This window comes from Chiloscyllium plagiosum, unplaced genomic scaffold, assembly GCF_037043375.1.
Source record: "Chiloscyllium plagiosum isolate Xiang-an unplaced genomic scaffold, Cpla_swu_hap1 HiC_scaffold_37, whole genome shotgun sequence".
Lineage (NCBI taxonomy): Eukaryota > Metazoa > Chordata > Chondrichthyes > Orectolobiformes > Hemiscylliidae > Chiloscyllium > Chiloscyllium plagiosum.
In genome coordinates, this window is record NW_028270175.1 from 5,350,273 (window position 1) to 5,372,743 (window position 22,471).

At 42.2% G+C, this 22,471-nt stretch overlaps 1 protein-coding gene across 14 annotated transcripts in view; it reads left to right on the forward strand.

Moving 5' to 3' along the window:
* The first annotated feature begins 1,345 nt into the window (after positions 1 to 1,345).
* The window catches only part of casz1 (castor zinc finger 1), a 402,949-nt gene continuing 381,823 nt past the window's right edge, over positions 1,346 to 22,471 (forward strand). For 13 of the 14 annotated variants that reach the window (XM_043676242.2, XM_043676250.2, XM_043676245.2 and 10 more), the window contains exon 1: positions 1,346 to 1,518. The gene's annotated coding sequence lies outside the window, so the exon portion shown is untranslated. Of the gene's footprint in view, positions 1,519 to 2,044; positions 2,218 to 22,471 lie in introns of those variants that run through there. The other variant, XM_087980256.1, reaches the window with a different exon arrangement.

The following is a 22,471-nucleotide window of genomic DNA, read 5'->3' on the forward strand; positions in this document are numbered from 1 at the left end:
GAGCTAGAGAGAGAGAAAAAAAGAATAAAACTGCAAACGCTGTAATATTAAATCAAACGGGCCATAAATAGAAGGGAAGAGGAAAGGAAGTCTTTGGAAATGGCAAAAAGATACACATTCATTGACAAAGGGAAGGGGAAAATAATGTTTTTCAAAATGTCTGTAAGTAATGCTCATGTTCTGACGGAAAGGAATCTGCGATTCCGGTCTGGCCTACATGTGACTCCAGACCCACAGCAATGTGATTGACTCTTAACTGCTCTCTGAAATACAAGCCACACAGTTCAAGGGCAATTAGGTATTGGAAACAAATGCCGAACCAGATACGCTCACACCGTACAAACGAATAAAGAATGTCGAAATTACCAAAGGATGCAATACTCATTCAAAAAGAGTCGGGGGTGTCAGTGAGAAGTTAATGGAAATGAGGTGTGAGGGGAATGAAGCACAGGCAGCATGGTGGCTCAGTGGTTAGCACTGCTGCCTCACAGCACCAGGGACCTGGGTTCAATCCCACCCTCAGGTGACTGTCTGTGTGGAGTGTGCACCTTCTCTCTGTGTCTGCACTGGTTCCCTCAGGGTGCACTGGATTCCTCACACAGTCCAAAGATGTGTGGGTTAGGGTGGATTGCCTCTGTTATATTACCCACAGTGTGTAGATTAGGTGGGAGAGGGTGGACAAAGTCACCTGGTTATAGTCCAACAGGTTTAATTGGAAGCACAGTAGCTTTCGGAGCGACACTCCTTCATCAGGTGAAGCATGAAGGAGCGTCGCTCCGAAAGCTAATGTGCTTCCAATTAAACCTGTTGGACTATAGCCTGGTGTTGTGTGCTTTTTAACTTTGTACACCCCAGTCTAACACCAACATCTCCAAATCATGGTTATAGTCCAACAGGTTTGTTTGAAATCACAAGTTTTCAGAGCGAGGTACCTGACGGTGGGTGTGATTTTGAACCAGGTTAGGTGGGTCAGCCATGGGGAATGCAGGGATGGGGTGGTGCATTTGGATGGGGTACTCCTCTATGTGGTCCAGAAGGGCCTGCTACCCCACTGTAGAGATTCTGTGCCGTTGGCCAACATCCACAGACAGTGACATGGCGTGCTGCTACTCCCAACTGCTGATGATTTCCTGTGTGTCTGCACTGGACGTGCTGCAGGTTCTGGTTGCACTTGGAAAGCGGCGGTCCGCGCGCGGGGGTTCCTGACGCCAGCGGCCACGCCCCTTTCGCTGACTCCGCGTTCGATCTCCATGACGACACGCTGTATCAAACGGGCGGGTGGGCGGGGCCAGGGTGTGGGGTGTGGTGTGAACACGGCGCGCTCCGATCCGCTCCAGCGCGGCTCCCTGATCCAGGCCGGGTTTTCCCGCGAGGCGCCGCCGCCGAGTTGGAGAAATGAACAAAATTCAATAATACGGAAAAAAAAACCCTAACCAAGTTCATCGCGCATGCTCCAAAAACCCCAACCATCCTAACACAAGACACATCGAAAAGTCACCGAAAGCAGCCCAACTGCAGGTAACAATCTCAGATCTCCCCTTTTCAAACCCCAAATCAATGAATTGTTTGGGAAGAAGGAGCTTGACAATAGCACTGGGGTTTTAGAGCAGGGATAAGTGTGTTGTACATGTCTCGCTGTTAATGCTGCCAGTTTAATATGATCTTACTGTTCTGTGCACAACATGATGTGTATCTGTGTGTGTGTGCGATCAATCCATTAGCTTAAGTTTAAAATCAGGATTTAAAATATATATTTAAGATTCTATGTCTTAACCTCACCTTTTATTTTGCTCACAACTAAATTGGGGTTTTGCAAAGTTGGGGACTGCAACCGACAGAGAAGCGAATAAAAATGTTTTCTCCTAATTGATGTGACTTTAATTTGATCTTGGCTTTCTGTCTAGCTGGGTGATATCTATCTGTCTGCAATAGGCATTTTGTTTTTTTTTCCATCGCTCACTCAACTTGAATTTAAATGGCATCTGCGCGGATTCGCTCCTTTTTCTCTTAATTATTAGCAAAAAAGGGAACCTTGTCAGGGACAGGAGTGACACGGATGAAAATAAGAGTTTACTGTGATCTCGCAACCAGTGGGAAGCAGCGATTTTCCTTTGCCCCCTAGTTTCTTACACAATCAACTCTTGAGTTTTATTCGTTTCGTCTTGACAAGGGTTTGTGGATTAGAACGGAGACTGTGTGTGTCTTCATGGGGACGAGGTGAGTTTAATTTACGATCTTGTCTTAAATATTGATACGTCTCTGTAGATAAGTTTCTGTTTTGGAAATGGAGGGGGTTACTCGTTATTACGAGAAGACAGTCAGAGGCTGACTGGGAAGGGGGGGGGGGTATATCTTACCGTCTCTAAGTTTAGAGAGGAAATGAACTGTGATGCACATTGGCGTGGTCGTTCGTATGGAGGGTTAGACAGAGGAATTGGGGGGGGGGGGTGGGGGGGGTACCTAGAAGGTCAGCCTTTCTTCCCGGCAAAGCTTAACCTGTGGGATTTCATTGTTGATGGAAAAGGGGGTTTATTCTCTATTCTGGGGGAACGTGCAGACTGCTGAGTTTTGTTTCTTTTTTTGTGTGACCTCCTTGACTTCAATAGAAAGTTTGGTGCGAGCGAACACAAGCCGTGGAAGTGCAGATGATTTGGTGCGCGCACTAACAGAAAAGCAAACAAGGTTATTTTTATAATGGCATTTTCAGAATGTGGAGCGTGATTCGCAGTTTGCGTCAGTTGGTGGGGACGGCAGAGGGGCGAAATTTGGGCAGATTGAGCAGAAAGGCAAAACGCTCCTTATTTTTGGGAAGGAGGGTGGTCACTCCCCTCGGATTATAACAGGTGCCGGGACGATCTATCAATCTGGGAGATTCCAGAGAAAGGGAGACAGAAAGGGAGTTTGAAACCTGGATAAGGACAAATTATTTGACCCCAGCTGATTCCCCCCTCTGCCCCCTCCCTGTCTTTTTTGCCCCTTTCACTTCTCCGTTGCCTATTCCCCTCCTCTCATTGCAGACCGAGAAATCCATGTGAAGGTGCAGTGCTCTGTGAAAGCTTGTAGAGAGACGGAGTACTTTATCCTGTCCAGGGCAAAGAACTTGCCTTTTTGAACTGCCGGGGGTGGGGGGGATGTGGAGGTCAGTTGAAACCCACATTAGTTTTTTAAAAGTTCAACCTCCAGCCCCGGCAAAACTGACATTGTTTTAACAGCAACTTTGTAAATCAAGTTACAACGCAGCGCCGCCCTCCTCCCCTCGATGCCTTGTTTAATTTATCATTTTTAATTCTACTGATGATAATCTGCCCACGTTTCCATGGCTACATAAACTGATCGAATTTAGAACGCCAAATTTGATGAGACTTTAAAACACATCCAGCATTAAAGGCTTCACGTTCTTCTGGCATCTCGCTCCATCGCTTAATGATTATGTTGTTTTCTTACCAAACATGTCATATCTATGGCGACCATGGAGGGTTATTGTCTTTTTCGAGCAGTAGTGCACATAAGTAATTAATGACCTTTTTTCCCTCTTTGAGCACAGTCAATGTCATCTTGCTGTTTTATCTGGTGTCATAATTTACACCATTGACAAATATTAGCTGCATTGCTCAAATACTCTGTTAGAAAACAGAAAACACTTTGCCAGAGAAAACTTAAGTTTGAAACTACAGCTCATTCTGATGTGCTTTCAGCATTTGTTGTGTATTGGATCTCTTTGTTGCTGTTTCTATCAGATTTGTGTGTCAATCTAATTTTAACCTGTTTAATTTCAGTCGAAATAATCTGCAGTATTCTTAACTATCATAAAATAGGAGGATACTGTACACAGTCACGTATAAGTGCTAGTTGTGTAAAATGATTAAATGTATTTATTAAAGATAAATTGTTCAAAGTCACTGCTCCGGATTGAATACAGTGATTGTGGCAAAAAATGGGCATTTCAATTCTTTCGACCTTTAATATTTGCTTCTCAGCCATTTCCAAATGCTGTGCAGATTTATCAGAATCACAATGGAATTGTCCTGATAATGGCAGGTTCGGCTAATTAGCAATCAATAATTAAAAAGTTAAGTTGTCCAAGGTACAAGAAAAAAATCAGCGTGGAAAGAAATGGTGGAAGAAAGCAGCGGGTCGTCCGATCCTGATCTTCCTGTAATAATGTCGAAGTCAATAGGAAGATACTGTTCCACGTAGTTCACATTTGTGTAATTATTAATCTCAATTGTTTTTGCGCGATATTGACATTGTAATAATATTTCCTAACTGTCACCATTCTAAATCTACTGGAGCACCACAGCTTAATGGCTAGTTAATTTAAACTCCACGCGTTGACTTACAAATGACAGTCAGTTGTTGGAATAAGGGACACTGCAGCTGTAGATGCAGTCAGCATAAAAACAAAACTGGGCTTTTGTGCTTTTTGGAAGGTCTGGTTCACTGTGTGCACCTACCTTATGATTTACATAGTTAAACAAAACTTATGCATTGTTCATTCTTTCATTGTGTTTGCCGTAAATGTGGGGGGGGGGGGGGGGGGGGGGAGAGAGAGAGAAAAAATCGTCTACATTGTTCCTGGAAATGAGATCTTGTGGCCTGTAAATGGTCGGAATGTAATACACAGTTCACAAACCCGTCAAAGGAAAAGTTAAGATTTCTCCCTGTTGCCCTTGGTCAGGGTTATCATCTGTTTCCAGCATGTGTCCTAAATGCCTTTGAAAAAAACATGCACTGGAAAAATGATGATTTGCCCCTTTAGAACTAATTATCATTCTTAATAAGTATTAAAGGAATGAGACAGCATTGCTAGTATTACAGAGTAAGCCTCAAGGTGAGAGAGTCATCAGGACAGTGGCTTCAGGACAGAGGCAGACTCATCGTTTTGATAGGAGATACTGTTTCCTGAGCACAGCTCAGGGTGGGGGTTAATTATTTTGATAGATTGACAGCTGTCAGTCAATCTATGAAGATGTTGCAATGGCAGGCAAAACAAAATTAAAACTTCACATCCACTTATTAAAAACCTCCAGAGCTCCTTTGCTACATCAAACCTTTCTGTGTTTCTCTTTTTTTTCATCCTGTGGAAGTTTTTATGCTCTGTTTTATTTGCATTAATAAGGACTGTTTCATGTTGACCACTGCAAATAACCCCAGTGTGCATTTAACTCTCTCCTGCCCAAATACCTTCGTCTGTTTTCCATTGAATTTATTCTCAAAAGTTAAATAAACAGCTTTTTTAGAAAAATGAATCATTCAGTGTAATCTCTTAGTGAAAAGCATATGGCAACCAAAGAATCTAAAAAAAATTGTCCACAGTCCATACTCCAATTTAACAAAACATGAATTGAAAGACCTCTGTAGTTTGGTTATGATTACGATGATCAAGGACAGTACAATGTCTAACTTCAATGCAGTGGTCTCTATTATATAGTGGAAAAACTGAAGCTCCAATTGGAGGGTCAAAATGTCCCAATTCACCTCCTGTGTACTGATTAGAATAGTGTTCTTGTTATGGAATTACTATCCTTTAAATAAAAAGGCATTGAACTCTAATAATGCTATTGTTTAATCTGTAAGGGACAAGGGGATTGTGCCTTATAATGTTTAGCAGAAAGATTATTAAGGAGCTGAGATTTGAGCTCACTCTTTTAAATAATTTGTGGAAGAATACTGGCCTGTAGCAAACTATCGAACTTACTGAAGGTGAAACTACTCTGTGTGATAACAGAATGTTATGATGCGAAATGCATGTGGAAGTAATGCGTGTGAAAAAATAAGTCCAAAGACGTACACAGTCATTCTAAATATTAAATACAAAAGCTCCAACTGCAGTATCCATATTTATGAATTTACACAACCAATTCAAATATAAAAAATATAAAACCTAAATATTTTTAATGCAATCTTTAGGGAATTTGTTAACCAAAGCTTTAGCACATCCAGGCTAGTTGGATTTCCTTTATACAATATTGCATGGTCAAATCTTTTTACATTGAGATGACTTCTTTTTGGAAAATTTTAGTGCAGCTGCAATTTAATCAGACAAAAATGAATTGAGAAAAGTTTTAATTGCTTTAATCATTTATCTATGGAGTAATAGTTACAGTGGAGATAGGGGACTTTAATAACATTAAAGTGCAATGTGCAGTCTTTTATTCCATCATAAAATTTGTTGGAACATTTGTTATAACCACGGTGGAAACTAATGCCACTGGTCATAAAGTACCTAATCTGTTTTTACACTCATTTTTAACTGCATAATTTTTAAAAATATGTCAATTCTAGCTCAATTTGGAAAGCAGTTTCTATCCTCTTCAAACAATACCCACTTAGCTCCAAACCAGCTTCATAGTGAAGGAATCATTTGGCTCAGTTGGTCTTGGAAACACTGTTTTTCTTCAGTTTGTGCATTTCCTGATCATTTGGTTGCCACACCATTTTTTTTCTGCCTTCCACTCTACTTGATAGTATTGACTCCAGTGTCTAACCTGAAATTGGATCCTGTCCTGTGTACTCTAACCCTTCTATTAAGCACCAGTCAACAGAAGAAAGCCCAATTCATTGTGGGTCAAGGAAGGTAGAGGAGGGAATCCCTCAAGAAATTTAAGAACTATATAGATGAGCATTTGAAATGCTATAGCATATGAGGTTGCAGGCCAGGTGTATGATTAGAATAAATGGATGCTTCATCACTGGTACAAACATGATGGGCTGAACGGCCTTTTTCCATGTTGTAAAAGCTTTATTCTGAGGCCAGTTATGAGCTGAGAACAGCTAACTCAGTCAAGGCTGAGGAACTGATCGATGCTCTTCCTGATTTGTGACTGAACTGCCCCCACAAGCCCCTAATGAAGCCTTTCCACATTGAGCCGCATGTTCTATATGAACTGTGTGTCATGGCTTTCCCCAGTCAATGAGGTGGCAACTGCTCGATAACTCCCAAATGCAGCAAAACTCATCAGCTAGTTTTCTTAAGTGGTGACGTGTGCTTTAAACTGCGCTTCCCCATAAAAAGGTTCCATTGTATATGCATAAATATTGTCACATGATTGGGAAAAGAAGTTAACAAGGCTAGCTTTTCTGGAATGTTCTAGTTTCTCACCATTCTATAGTATATCCTTCTCAGGGTCTGTCGGTTTTTGAATCTGAGGTATCAGTTTTATTGTCTCACACTTCACAAGTTTCTGTTCAAAAAATGATAATCCCACAGGTCAACTATCTATAAAAGCAGTACACCCACTGTCCAATATTGCTCAGTGCAATTGCTGAAACGCTCATGTCGTCATTTTCCATTTCTGCTTCAAAATAAATAAGAATATCGAACATACTGATACATGCATGGGGATTCTGGATTTTATTTCAGTCACGAGAAAAGGCTACATTGCTCACTTGTGTAACAAAATACACATTCCAGTGTCTAGCTTGCAATGTACCTCACCAGTGTTGACCAATTCCCTCGAGGATCCCTGTTTTTCTGTATTGCAAACACTTCGACTCTAGTTTCTGCTCTTCCTGCTATATTAATTCCGTGTTATATATCTCTAGTAAATGTATTATTTAACTACACAAAAAACTTATAAATTGACTAGTAATGTGCTTGAGTGAGCAGCTGCTGGCAGCCTGGTTTCCAGCAGTTAGTCACAGCTCTTTTCAGCACTATGACAGTTATTAAATATAAAAAAAATCGCGTTGGTTTAAACTACATTACGTCCTACTGTCTCCACCACCCTCCCCAATTTTATTCTTTGCCCCTTACACCCTGTAGGCATTTGACTTACCCCAAAAGGCAAATCACACAAGAGGTTTGTCCTGACCTGACATTGCCAGCACATCAATGCCCTCTGTGATACAACCGAAGTCATACTCACTCTCTCCTTCCATAGTTCCCAACATCATTGGGATTTTTCTGACTCGTTACAATGTCTTTCAGTGATCTCCAACCATTTCATAACCAATGTGCGCCTTTGCTGTAAGTGTCGAGATTGGGAATAACAATTTGTTTTGCATTCTTTCTCCCTCGCTGAAGGGGAATAATGTTGGTGGGATGGCGGTGATCAGGAGAGAGTGGGTGGCTGAGGTGGAGGTTGAGCAGAGTTTGCATTATAGGGCAGCAAAGTTAAAGATCAATTTGGAAGGCACTTTATTTCTGAATGTGTTTGATAAGGAGTTCCACCAATTCACGATAACACATAAACATTTCAGCAGCAGCATCCGATCAAACATGAGACTTGAAGGTGTTAGGTTCAGTCAGAACTAAGGCAGTTTACAAAATAGACATTCTGTCCAGTGGCCCCACTGTAAACTAAACAGCAGCAGTGGACAATGAGTTTTTTTTTATTGGAGAAAACAGCCAAGAGCGCAGGTAGTGAAGATCTGTAACTCTCTCTCTCCTAAGAAACTGAAGTAATGTGAATGGGAAACTTCAAACTGAGACTAAGATATTTTAGCTGGAAATGTGTTGCTGGAAAAGCGCAGCAGGTCAGGCAGCATCCAGGGAACAGGAGAATCGACATTTCAGGCATAAGCCCTTCTTCATATTTTAGTTAAGATATTTAAGATATTTTAGTTAAGAGAAGCTATTTAAAGGTTATGGAGCCAAAGTGAGTGGGTAGGCCTATAATGAAGATCTGCCATAATCTAATCAAATCATGGACAAGGCACAATGGACAAATTGGCCCTTGTTCCTGTGCTCTCTGGTGACTTCCTGAAGAACTGTAATTACTCTGAGAATCTGTGGTACTCACATTGGCCAGACTGTTTCAGGAAAGTGCACTATATGTTTCTCTTTGGAGATGTTAAGATTGGGAAAGCGCAAAGTCTTATTTCTGGCCTGTGAACAAGAGCCACAAATGGTTTGGATTGTCCCCGAAATCTCGGCTGTGCCGGATCTCTATTAGCTGAGGAGAAATGAAGGTGAGCAGTGGGAATTCCTGTTGTAGGATTCTTCCCAACATGGGAGTGGAATTTTCCTCTAGTGATCAGGCTGGTCTGAAACATCTGAGAGTGATCATGTGTCAGCAACCTTGCTGTTGACAGAGAATCCAGAAACAGATCCGTGAAATCAGAAAGAATTCCTAATACGCAACAACATTTTGATACCAATTAAAAATATATAACTTTTTATAAAAGGCTGTTTTCATTTATAACCATCATAAAAAGGCATTATTATCAATAGGACTTTGACATCACAAACTTTTCCTATTCCCTTTTTTATTGTTCTCTCTTTGTACAAATATGGCCAAATCAGTGTTGTTTTACCACCCATCAAAGGTCCATTCTGCATATAATCATCATCAGCATTTCAAGTCTTGCATGAAAAACGTGCTAATTGACTTGCCTGCAAAGCAACTTCCATTCATTGCTCTGTTAAAATTAGGCTGAATTTTCAAAGAAATGACAATGTGAAGTTACATTTATTTATTAATTGCAGACTTATTTTAAAGTTTGCTGTCACAAATACGTGAGATTTGCACTCGCTTTGTGTCTCAGCCGTAACTCATCACTTTATGAGATGCAGTGAACATCCTTATGTGGCAGCCATTTTGGGCAAAGCAGGATCCCACGGATCCAATGAAATATACACAAACTGAGTCAAGCATAGAGAGTACTGGAGATACTCAGGAGTGGAGAGAGAAATAGAGTTAACGTTTCGGGTCTGGTACGATGCTCCTTCAGTACAACAAGATGTTGGAAGATGGGTTTATAAAATCTATTCTACATCAGACTTCCACCATCTTTCAGTTTAGCTGGCCTTTGATTCACTGGGAGGTTCCTGCGCAGCAGTAAAGATGACATATATCTAAGCCTGGTATAGAACCTGGAATCCCAGCATTCTGCTTTCAGCAGCTGCAGCTGTTTGAAGCTGACACCAGATGCAATGGGGGATGTTGTTGGGGGGGTGGAGGGTGGGGTTGGGTGTTGGGGGAGTTGGGGGGGAGAGGAGAGGATGGAGAGAGGTGGGAGTGTGCGGAGCAGGGGTGTGATGGTTGGAAGGTGTGAGTGAAGGTGTTGGAGGAAGGGAAAGGATACACCTCTATAAAGAGATGGTACTCCCTCGCCCCTCAGTCGACCTTCACCCTGTGCCTCATTGGGCCAAGAGTCCCTGTTTATGGTAAGGTTTGGATGGTCAGTCCACCTGATGGACTGTCCAGGTTCACCATAAAACACTCAATGCAGGCTTAAAATCGAGCCAACCAACATGAAACTTCAGACCCATTCCTAAAAATAATTCCTGTCTGTCAGTGACAGTTTTTTGCACTAGGGCTGACTGTTAAGGTCCCATCCCCCCAACACACAGGACTGGTGAGTATTGAAATGTCCTCCATTTATCTGACGCTGGCTGTGATGACCTTAATCACTCTAATATCACACAGTGGAATCCACCAAATGCTGCTATTGCCATCAAACCATAAATTCAACTTTTAACATACAGACCTATCTTAACTACAAGTTAATGAATCTTCTGTGACTGCGCTGTACGTACAGCACGAACAAAACTGAAGATAAATTTCATCTGCCTTCCTTAATCAACGGAAGAACAAACAAGATAGAAAGAAAGAAATTTCAGATTTAAAGCATGATTTCATTTTGCTCTATTTGCTGAGAGTTGTTCCATTTAATACATTATATCTAATGTTTGCATTGCTTAAGTATTTGTGTTGTTCTGTGTCATAAATGATCATTTGAAACTGTCTTACCACTGACTTGATGAAATCTAATCACATCCCCATTTACTGGAGCTTTCACTGAGGTGAGCTCACCAGGCCCTGGATGGTGTGCTAACAGAATCTGAAATGTGGTGCCACATTACTCAGCAGATTTTGTCATCACAAGATTGTATCTCTGGTCAAGGGTCTTGTGGCGCAGTCCTTACCTATGGGTCAATGCATCTTGGTTTAGGCTCACCTACCTTGCTGAGTATGTTTGAATGGCTTGATTCTTTTTTATTAAATTTGTATCTCTTGTGAACCACCAAGACTCCTAAATTTTAGACACTGCTCGTGTTACCAACTCTTGTTTAGCGAATTCATTTGAAGATTTCTGTACCCAAACCTATTCTTCGTTAGGCCGTGTAACCCATCTATCGGGAGCATGACCAACTCTCAATGTGGTTGAAGCTTCAGTGGGTAAAAATAAGAACAGATTTACACTTTGTGAAAGTCTGAGCAATTGTTGAAATTTAATGAAAATGAGTGGCTAATCCTGCAGTTCATTCACACAGTACAGTGGGAAGGAGTTGGATGAAGATTAGGCAGCAAGGTGAAGACAGTGAGCAAGCCATGGGGTTGAGGACCCCATGTGGTCACATACAGGTATTGGTGGATCGCTTCCAGCAATTACCTCTCTAACTGTTTACTTTGGGAAAGAGAGGGAAAGCAATTAAAAACGACAGTTCTTTTAAATTTTCCAAATCAGGCTCCAACATGTCAGCAGGGGATCAGGTATAGATTTGTAAGGTTCATACACCTCAGTGGACAGTTGTTTTTTTGTGAGAAAGTGGTCTTTTTAACTGTGATAAAAACCGTGGGTCATAAATTGCTGTGGAACTCAGTTTATGTCACTTTATTTCTAAGGCACCCGCTGTGTCAGGAGGCATAAGTGGGAGAACTGTGACTGGGTGCATTTTAAAACTGTCCTTAGGGAGAATAGAACATGGTTGGTATTTTCTGAAGCTTTCAGGACATGGAGTGCAACAGGGCAGCATGCTGTATTTTTCTGACAGAGAGCTGAATATGTTGCCGTTAGTTGTCAGGGTAAGTTGTAAGATGGCTTTAGTTTACTGCATACTCATAGAGTCACAGAGTCATACAACAAGGAAACAGACCCTTCGATCCAATCAGTCCATGCCGACCATAATCCTAAACTCAACTAGTCCCACCTGCCCATATCCCTCTCAACCTTTCCAATTCATATACTTATCCAAATGGCTTTTAAATGTTGTAACTGTACCTACATCGACCACTTCCTCAGGAAGTTCATTCCACATATGAACCACTCCTTTTGGTCGGCATGGACAGTTTGGGACAAAGGGCCTGCCTCCGTGCTGTAGGATTCTGTGACTGTAAGATTCTATGACCCTCTGTGTCAAGAAATTGACCCTCAATTATCTTTTAAATCTCTCTCCTCTCACCTTAAAATTGTGCCCCCTAGTCTTGAAATCCCCCATCCTCGGGAAGAGACATCGACCATTAACTCTATCTAGACCCCTCATTATTTTATAAACTTCTTTAAGGTCACCTTTCAACTGCCTAAGCTCCAGGGGCCACCAATAATCACCCCTGATTCCAGGGCTTATCCAGTAAAACAATTTGTCATCAAGATCTACTTCAGCTATTCCCACAGAAATTTTATTGCTCAAGTTTGTTCTTCTGAGAATTATGAAGGTGAACAGGAGGTTTACTAACTGCGTTTAAAGACGTGAAGGATTTTGATAGAAAAGTTGCTTCTAAGTGGCACAAGGGACATTGACCAGAGGACCCGAGTCTAAAATAATTGGCACAAAAAGACCAGGGACAGAATGAAGAGAATTTTTTATTGCGTAAGCTTTGAGGAGCTGACATGCTGAGGTTGAACGACTGGTGGAGGGAGATTGAATAACAACTTAAAATTGGAATTAGCCAAGTACCTGATGGGAAACAAAGAAATCCAAGGCTGGAGAATAGGGAAGAATTGGATAGTTCTTCCAAAGGGCTATCACTGGCACAATGGGCTGAATGTTGTCTTTAGGTGCTATATCAATCCGTGATTCTATAGTTGTAGTCATAATAGACAATTCTGGCTGATTCCTTTGAACAGTGCAGTGTGTACTGGCTTCAACAGGATCCCCAATACCCACCACAGACTTTCTCAAGAAAGAAAAATAGTTTGCTCATTGTATGATGCTGTGCAGGTCCATGTTTGTGTTGGATCACTGTCTTATTATACAAGCTACTTTATGTCATGCTTTGTCTGCAGCCTTTTCAGTATTAAGTGCACTTAATAGACAATAAACAAGCATATATTCTATTCCAATCATCCTACACAGAATTGTAAACATATTCTTAGAATTACAAATAATTACCATCTCTTGGGTGTGTACCTGAGGGAGCAGATTTTTATGTAAAAGTCAGATGTAGGTTTGTGCTCCCAGTAACCAGACTGCAGTGTGTGCTGAAGTTGCATGCATTAAGCTGCACCCCTGCACTGGAGAAAAGTCTGGCATCAGGTTCCTCAGTCCAGCTCATTTTCTTGATGCTGTTTCATTCAAATAATTCACAGAATGTGGGCGTCACTAACATAGGCCAGCAGTTACTGCACATCGGAACTACATTGAGAAGGTGTTGGTGAGCTTCTTGAACTGTTGCAGCCTGTGAGATATAGTTACACCCATCAGAGAGGGGCTTCCAGGATCTTGTGAATAGAAAGTGATATAGTTCCCGGTCAGGGTGACAGAGGGGGCTTACAGATGTCAGTGTTCCCATTTGTCTGCTGACCTTGCCCTTCAAGATGGAAGTGGTTGTGGGTTTGGAAGGTGTGGTCAAAGGAGCCTTTATGAATTTCTGCAGTCCATCTTGGAGATGGTAAACACTGCTGCCACTGAGTGTCAGTGAGGGAGGGAGGGGATGTTTGTGGATGTGGTGCCACTCAAGCCACTCTGTCTTAGATGGTGTCAAGCTTCTCGGGTGTTGTTGGGGCTGCATCCATCCAGGCATGTGGGGAGCATTGCATCACACCCCTGACTTGTGCCTTGTAGACGGTGGACAGGCTTTGGGGAGTCAGGAGGTGAGTTATTCACCACATTATTCCTAGCCTCTGACCCTCAGTATCTGATGAGTCGCAAATGATGGTGAGCTGTGTCCATCCATCAGCGAGCATCCCCACCTCCGACCTTATGCTTGATGGAAGGTCATTGATGAAGCAGCTGAAGATGGTTGGGCCGAGGACACTACCCTGAGGAACTCCTGCAGAGATGTCCTAGAGCTGAGGTAACAGACCTCCAATAACCACGACCATCTTCCTTTGTGTCAGGTGTGACTCCAACAGCAAAGATACCTATTGATACCTATTGATTCCAGTTTTGTTGGGAATCTTTGATGACACAAACAGTCTAATACAGCCTTGATGTCAAGGCTTGTCACTCTCCCCTCTAGAATTCAGCTCTTTTGTCCATATTTAAACCAAGGCTGTAATGAGGTCAGGAGCTGAGTGGCCCTGGGGGAACCCAAACTGGGCATCACTGAGCAGGTTATTGCTGTACAGGTGCTGCATGATAGCACTGTTGATGACCCCTTCCATCACTTTACTGCTGATCGAGAGTGGACTGATGGGGTGGGAATTGGCCGGGTTGGATTTGTCCTGCTTTTTTTTTTCTCTCTTACCACTTCCCTCACCACTTGCTGTGGACCAAGTCTTGCAGCAGTGCCCTTTCAGACATGACCAGTTCAATCAGTCTTGATACCAAGGAGTTGCTACTAGTGATCGACATTGAAGTCCCTGCCCAGAGTATCTTCTGTATCCTTGCCAGCCTTGTGCATCCTACAAGAGCTGTTTAACATAGACTAGTATGGATTTATCAACCCAGAACAGATGATAGCTTTTCATCAGCAGGAGCTCTCCCTGCCCATGTTTAACTTGACACCTCGATATTCCCTGGAGTCCAGAGTCAGTGTCGAAGACTCCCACAGCAGCTCCCATGCTCCTGTACCCCATTGTGCTACCACCCCTGCTGGGTCAGCCATATCAATAGCACAGGATGAACCCAACGCTAGTGACGGCAGTGTCTGGAACATGGTTTGTACGGTGTGATTCTGTGAATGTGACTCTATTAGGCCTGTTGCTTGACTAGCTATGGGACAGCTCTCCCAATTTTGGCAAAAGCACCCAGATGTTGGCCAGGAGGACTTAGTGGGGTCAATGGAGCTGTGTGTGTCATTTCGGTTCACAATGCTGGGACACCTGTCCAGTTACTTCCTTTCATCAGGCATTGTAGTGGTTTGAAAGAGTAGGCTGGCCTGCTGACCTGCAGCTGACCCTGTGTCAGTGGCTATGACTGGGGCACCACTTCCATCTTTCTTCCTGTACAGGTATTATTGATAGTTCCATGTCAGTTGCAGGTTTAAATTCCACTTAAGAGAGCTGACATAAATCGTTGGCTGTTCCTGTGTTGGGAGAGAGCTTTACCATCAGGGGATGTAATCTTTTAGTTGTGACATCAACCCAAAGCACCTATCTACCCTCTCAGATGGCCATAAAGATGCCAGAGGGGTATTTGAAGAACAGCAGAGAGTTCGTCTCTCAACATTCGTTTCTCAATCAATGTCAAAAGCATGTTTTTACGTTGCCATTTTATGAGATCTTACTGTGTGCAATTGGTTGCTGTGCTTCTAATGTTCCAAGAATTACTTTGTTGAATATAAAGCACATTGGGACCTCCAGAGGTCATGGAAGGTGCTATTTAAATGTAAGTCCTTACAAAGGACATAAGGCCCAGAAACAGCCAAACCAACTCACGGTGGTGTTTCTATGACTCTTTCTTTGGTGGATTGAGTGTTATTACAAAGTGCACAGCTCCTTCTCTGTCAGGAGAGTGGTGTAGAGAGCAAGATGGGTCTGAGCTCCAGAAATGGATACTGAACAGAAGAAACAGTCTCATAATGCCTTACTTTTCAATGCCATTTTGTACAGTGCTGTATGGATGGAAGCTTATTCAATGGAGGGAATTGGGTCTTTGAGCCAAGTGACCCTGGGAATCAAACCCATAAAGCTTTGTTGAACAGTCAAACAGTCAAGTGTTAGATATCCCCAGAAGGGTTTTGGTATGCTTTCCTTTATTGGTCAGAGTATTGAGTACAGGATTCTGGATTAGTGGTGCTGGAAGAGCACAGCAGTTCAGGCAGCATCCAAGGAGCAGCGAAATCGGTGTTTTGGGCAATTGGGAAGTCATGTTGCAACTATACAGGACATTGGTTAGGCCACTGTTGGAATATTGCGTGCAATTCAGGTTGCCTTCCTATTGGAAAGATGTTGTGAAACTTGAAAGGGTTCAGAAAAGATTTACAAGGAAGTTGCTAGGGTTGGAGGATCTGAACTACAGGGAGGGGCTGAACAGGCTGGGGCTGTTTTCCCTCGAGTGTCGGAGGTTGAGGGGTGACCTTATAGAGGTTTACAAAATTAAGAGGAGCATGAATAGGATAAATAGGCAAAGTCTTTTCCCTGGGGTCGGGGAGTCCAGAACTAGAGGGCATTGGTTTAGGGTAAGAGGGGAAAGATATAAAAGAGACCTAAGGGGCAACGTTTTCACGCAGAGGGTGGTGCGTGTATGGAATGAGCTGCCAAAGGATGTGGTGGAGGCTGGTACAATTGCAACATTTAAGAGGCATTTGGATGGGTATATGAATCGGAAGGGTTTGGAGGGATATGGGCCGGGTGCTGGCAGGTGGGACTAGATTGGGTTGGGATATCTGGTCGGCATGGAGGGGTTGGACCGAAGAGTCTGTTTCCATGCTGTACATCTCTTTGCTTCTATGACTCTATAACAACAGCAATTGAATAAAGACCGTGTGCCTAACTAGGGCTTCACTGAATTTCCTCTGCTTGCAAACAGCTAAACACATGCCTCTGTTAGATCTGTGCTTTAATTATTCTCAGAAGCCAATGTACAATCCCAAAAAAAGTTGCATTTATTTCCTTCCACAGCCTAAGGTTCAGCATTCTTTGAGCATCCTTAATAATATTTGAATATTAATTTTTAATTAGAAAACAGAATAATGCCTCATTTCGGATCTTTTTAATAAATGAAGTAGAGAATTTCTAATAAAATAAACGACTTAGAAAATCAATTAGTCCTGGGTTGCATGGTCTGCTGTTAACCCTGTGATGACTGAAATAGCTTCATTTACATCTCAGACACGACTCTGATGTGAGAGGACATTCTATAAAAGCTCTGTGGTGGGGAGCATGAGAATTAAAGTCTCGAAAATGGACATTATATCTGCACGACCAGAAGAAAATGGAAAATGTTAGTTTCATTATTTACATTACTGAAAACCCCAGAGGGTTAAAGCCATGGGTCATAAATATTTGGATATCCTGTAGTGTATTTTATTTCTCCCTGTATATTACATACTATTTTACTTGCTAAATTTAATTAATATTATATGCTTCTCCGGTTCAACTGTTTTTCTGAATCATGATTTAAACTTATTGGCAAAAAAAGGCTTCTAAAGAAATGAGAATCTAAATTAATTTTTAACCTAGATTTATGATTAATTTATAATACTCCACACATCTCACTAACCAATCTAGTTTATTTTCCTTGCTCAGGCCTATTATGAATCATTCCCAATATTTGTTTAAGAAATGGTAGCCCCCTCCACCCTAACATTTGTTCTCTGTATAAGTTAAGATTTTGTTGTTCAGGGAATATTGCATTTTCTCTGCTGTTTTGTGCCAATTTTGAATTATTTATCAAAGGTGGGGACAGACTGCAGGAATTAATGTGGAGTTCGGCTTGATCACACAAACTCTGCACCCTGTCAATGTCCTTATAATCAAAAAAGAGAAGTAAAAGTCAGTCATGGAGGTCAAGAATTTGGTGTATTTAATGAAGGCACCTGCAATTCACAAGGCTTTATCTTTTTAACAACCCTCCAGGCATGCACTTTCAAGCTCTCTCTCTCTCTCAGCTCGGATCCTGACCTCGTGAGTTTCCCTATTTCACTGCTGTACTGTTGGGACCGGGGCTTTCTGTTACCGAGGACCTAGACTCCATAATTATTTGTCTGACCCTCTGCACCTCAACTTCCTTCTTGAAGACACTCTGTCCAGCCTTCCTTTTTGACCAAGCCTTTGGTCTTGACGTGGCTCAATATCAAATTTAATTCGATGCTATTCCTGTGGAGGGTCTTGAGCGGTTTCGCTACATGAAGTGCAAAGTGTTGTTTCTAATGTAGGTTTTGTAAAAGCGAATTCATTGGAGGCTCAGCCTCTTAATTTTGATCATTATGTTGGAAGTGGGCAATCCTGGCAAGATCAGCCTTTATTGCCCACCTCTTGTGCCTTTATAAAGGTCTTCAAAAGAACGTCTTCCTCTTCATTTTGAAAGATTGTGGCCCTGTCACTGTCATTTTACTCAGTGACCATAGCAGATGTGTCTAAGTGGGTCATGTGACTTTGAAGTCCTAGTGTCCCCATTGTCCTACAGCCCTTGTTGTTTGTGGTAGTAGAAGGGAATGTTTTCAGAGATGCTACCAAAGGAGCAATGGCAACTAGCTGCAGTCCATATTGTGCATAGGGTAGATGTTAAAGCTGCAGTCCATATTGTGCATATATTGTGCATAGGGTAGATGTTAAAGCTGCAGTCCATATTGTGGATGGGGTATATGTTTAAGCTGCAGTCCATATTGTGCATATATTGTGCATGGAGTAGATGTTTAAGCTGCAGTCCATATTGTGCATATATTGTGGATGGGTAGATGTTTAAGCTGCAGTCCATATTGTGCATATATTGTGCATGGAGTAGATGTTTAAGCTGCAGTCCATATTGTGCGTATATTGTGCATGGGGTATATGTTTAAGCTGCAGTCCATATTGTGCATACATTGTGCATGGGTAGATGTTTAAGCTGCAGTCCATATTGTGCATATATTGTGCATGTGGTAGATGTTTAAGCTGCAGTCCATATTGTGCGTATATTGTGCATGGGGTATATGTTTAAGCTGCAGTCCATATTGTGCATATATTGTGGATGGGTAGATGTTTAAGCTGCAGTCCATATTGTGCATATATTGTGCATGGAGTAGATGTTTAAGCTGCAGTCCATATTGTGCATATATTGTGCATGGGGTATATGTTTAAGCTGCAGTCCATATTGTGCATACATTGTGCATGGGTAGATGTTTAAGCTGCAGTCCATATTGTGCGTAGATTGTGCATGTGGTAGATGTTTAAGCTGGTTCAATGGGTGGCAACCAATCAGTTACTTTGACCTGGACAATGTTAACCTTCTTAATTGCTGTTTTGATTTGTTTTCTTCATTTATTACTTTGTGACTGGGGTGTGGACCTCGCTGGCAAGGCTGGCAATTCATGCCCATCCCAGTTGCCCTTGAGTTGATTGTCTCTCAAGGCCGTTTCAGAGGACAGTTCAGGATTAACCGCGTTGCTGTGGGTTTGGAGTCAGATGTAGGTCAGACTGGTAAGAACAGCAGATTTCCTTCCAGACAGGATTTTATGACAATTGATGATCATTTCAGTCACCATCACTGATGTTTGTTTTAGATTTTCAAATGTGTGAACTGTATGTAAATCCCATCATCATATCCAGACAGAGATCTCTGAATTACCAGAGCAGTTATGGTACCACCACATCACTGGCTCCCTATGAACTACAAGAGCTTGTTGGAGCTGAGACTTAGGCTTGTTGATAGCTTCCTGGTTACCCATAGGTCATAAGGTTGTGTGATCAAGACTCACTGGGCACAATCTCATTTCTGAACTGAGCGAGCATTGCTTTGTTGGGGATATGTTTGGGGATTGCAGGATGAAGTTCACATCCTACCTGCCTGCTCAGGTGGAAGTAAAAACTGACATTATTCAAAGAAGAAGAAATTTAAAAAGGCAAGTGTTAGAGCCACAGCATCTGTGGGGAGTAAGACAGTGATGGTTTCAGGTTGGTGGCCTTACAGCATTCCCAGCAAGCCCTGCCTTCTTTTTATTTACTCAGAGATGTGAAGGGAATCCCCTGGTGTCTACATACACCAACACTACTGAATAAAATAGACCAACTGGAAACATTGCTGTATCTGTGACATGGTGAAACTTTCGGAGATATTCCAAAATGGGAGCTACAGGTATGAGAATATTCACAATGTGGATAAAACACTGTCCACTCTGACGAAGGACTTGTTTCGAATCTAGGAAGACAGGGATAAAACTGGGCAACTCAGAGTGGAGAGGAAAGTCGCACACTGGATCAATGCATCAGGGAACACAGGTAGATGTTTAACTATAAGGTAAATGTTAGCAAATGATATTCTGGAGAAATGTCTTTGTGCGGAGTGGTTGAACATATGACCCCATGAATTAGGAGCAGGTGTAGACCATTCGGAGCCTTAATTCTGTTCCTTCATTCAAATGAAACCTGTAAATGGTTTCCATGAGGCAAAGTTAACAGAAACAGCATTTTTATGGGTAAGCCGGATAAATGTTTCAGAGAAAAAGGAATGAAAGCATTTGCTGACAATTCAAATGATAAAGCTTGGATGAATATTTGTGTTGGATCATATAGACCAGCATAGGCTAATCGGGCCAAATGGCCCACTGCAGAGGTCTGTTAAGGCTGGGTTGCTAAATAAATGCAAGGCTGAGATTTTCAATCAGTAAGAGGGATTTAAGGGGAATGGGGTGAAGGCAAGTGGAGTTGAGGAGTACCAGATGAGCTTTGATCTCATTGAATAGCAGAGCAGACTCGATGGGCCGAATGGCCTAGTGCTCCTATGTCTCATGATCTTATGGCCTCAAGGATTTCTGTGCAGTAATTCTATAAAGCTAATAGTTGACTTGTGATCTAACTCATCACACAAAGAACACAGATCATGGTGAATCTCAATGATAATACATTATCTGCCCTGTTCCTTCATCAACTGTTTTAATGCTAACGTGTGAATAACATTTCTGGGTAAGGTTGGTATTTCCATTCCATTGTGTGACCTTGCACCCTTTGGTGAATATGGTTTAGTTCCTGAGACTGGTTTAAAGCACACAGATTGTCAAGTGGAGAGGATCTTCGAGTTGACGGAAGGAGAAAAAGAGATTGAGATGACCTCAGATGCTATTGGCCAAATCCAAGTACCCAAGTAACGCATGTATGTGTATGTGTTTGTGTGTATGTGTGAGAGAATCCAAGTAACATGTGTGCGCGTGAGTGTGTGTGAGAGTGTGTGTGAGAGAGAGTGTGTGTATGTGTGTGAGAGTGTGTGTATGTGTGTGTTTTGTGAAAGTGTGTGTGTGAGTGTGAGAGTGTGTGTGTGAGAGAGAGTGTGTGTGCTTTGTGAAAGAGTGAGTGAGTATGAGTGTGAGAGGGAGAAATGGTGTTGTGTAAACTAAAGGAAATCAAAGTAAATCTTCAGCCTTCAAGTTCCCCAAGAAAATGGAAAATGTGTTGCATCAGTTGTGTGCTGCCAACATTTCCTCAGGGGAGCAACCTGTGACGGGTGGGAACATGTGTGGCCTCATTGTCCAAAAGTAACACGTTTACAAAATAATGCCATATTTAAATCTGAGTATATTTATACTATCTTTGTGTGTTGACATAAGGGTGCACATATTCTGAGTCTGTATGTACTGGGAGGGGGGGGTCTGTGAAGTACCTGCCACAGAAATGGAACGTTTACTGTATGAAAATATAGGTTGGTATTAATTATGCAAATCAAATCCAAAACAAACATTACCATATCCCAGTCTGTTCCTGCCTGAGTCAATGGGGCTTTGCGAGAAGTTGCTATTTACCTGCTTGTTTATCTGGTATGATTGTATAGAATGGAGGAAGGGGATCCTCTGTCAGCTGATTGCAGACAGAGTTTGTGAATCGTTTCCTCACCCACTGAACTGATCAATGGTTTACTGAAGGCAATGACAGCTGGAAGGAAGTTGATTCTTAATGGAGATTTGTTTCCTGGACATTCTGCATTGGAAAAGCAGTGCAGTTTCATTAAACATTTGCACCTTTTAATATAATTTCTCCAAAGTTATTTCATCCTGAATGGCATGGTTCTCCCATGAAGCCTGACCAGGGAGGAAGTGCCCCAGCACCTTTGGTCTTTTGTCCATTTATCCTTCAACAGCTAGAACCCTGCATCAGGAGGGCGACTATTGAGTACTCCCCAATCGTTCAAGTCATTGACAATGCCATGGATTCCACTACTGGGACGTGCCACTAGGAGCAGGCTTGCCAAGGTGCACTCACTTCAGTTAAACTTACCTCATTATACCTCATGCCTGAAAACAAAGTTTTGTATCACTTAGTGGGTTTTAATGGAAAATTTTAATCTAAAAATTACATCAGTGATTTCACTTCAAAAGTACTTCATTGGTTGTTGAGCAATTTGAGGACTTCCTGAGGTTGGGAGAGGTGCTATATAAATGCAGTTCTTCCTTGCTGCCGAACAGTGTTCAACACAATGCCCATTTGGTGAGGGGACCAGCTGGACTGTAACTCATCAAAGAATAAAGCATAAAGCGCACAGGAGCTCCAAAAACCCATGTTTGTCCAGGAGCACCGACAGAATTCATGGGCTGTTTCTGTCCCAGGCCAAAGCCACCCCCAACACGGCCCTCTGATAAGAGTACAGCAGCACCCGTAAGAGCCCAGGCCTCTGTTGTTGGGTCCTGCTGTAGCTCACTGTGCTGAGCTCTGTTTTAGCCCCTCATGATAAGGTTATTGAGAATAGAGCAAAGGCTACTTGATGTCTATAACAAGGTCTCATTTCTGATGA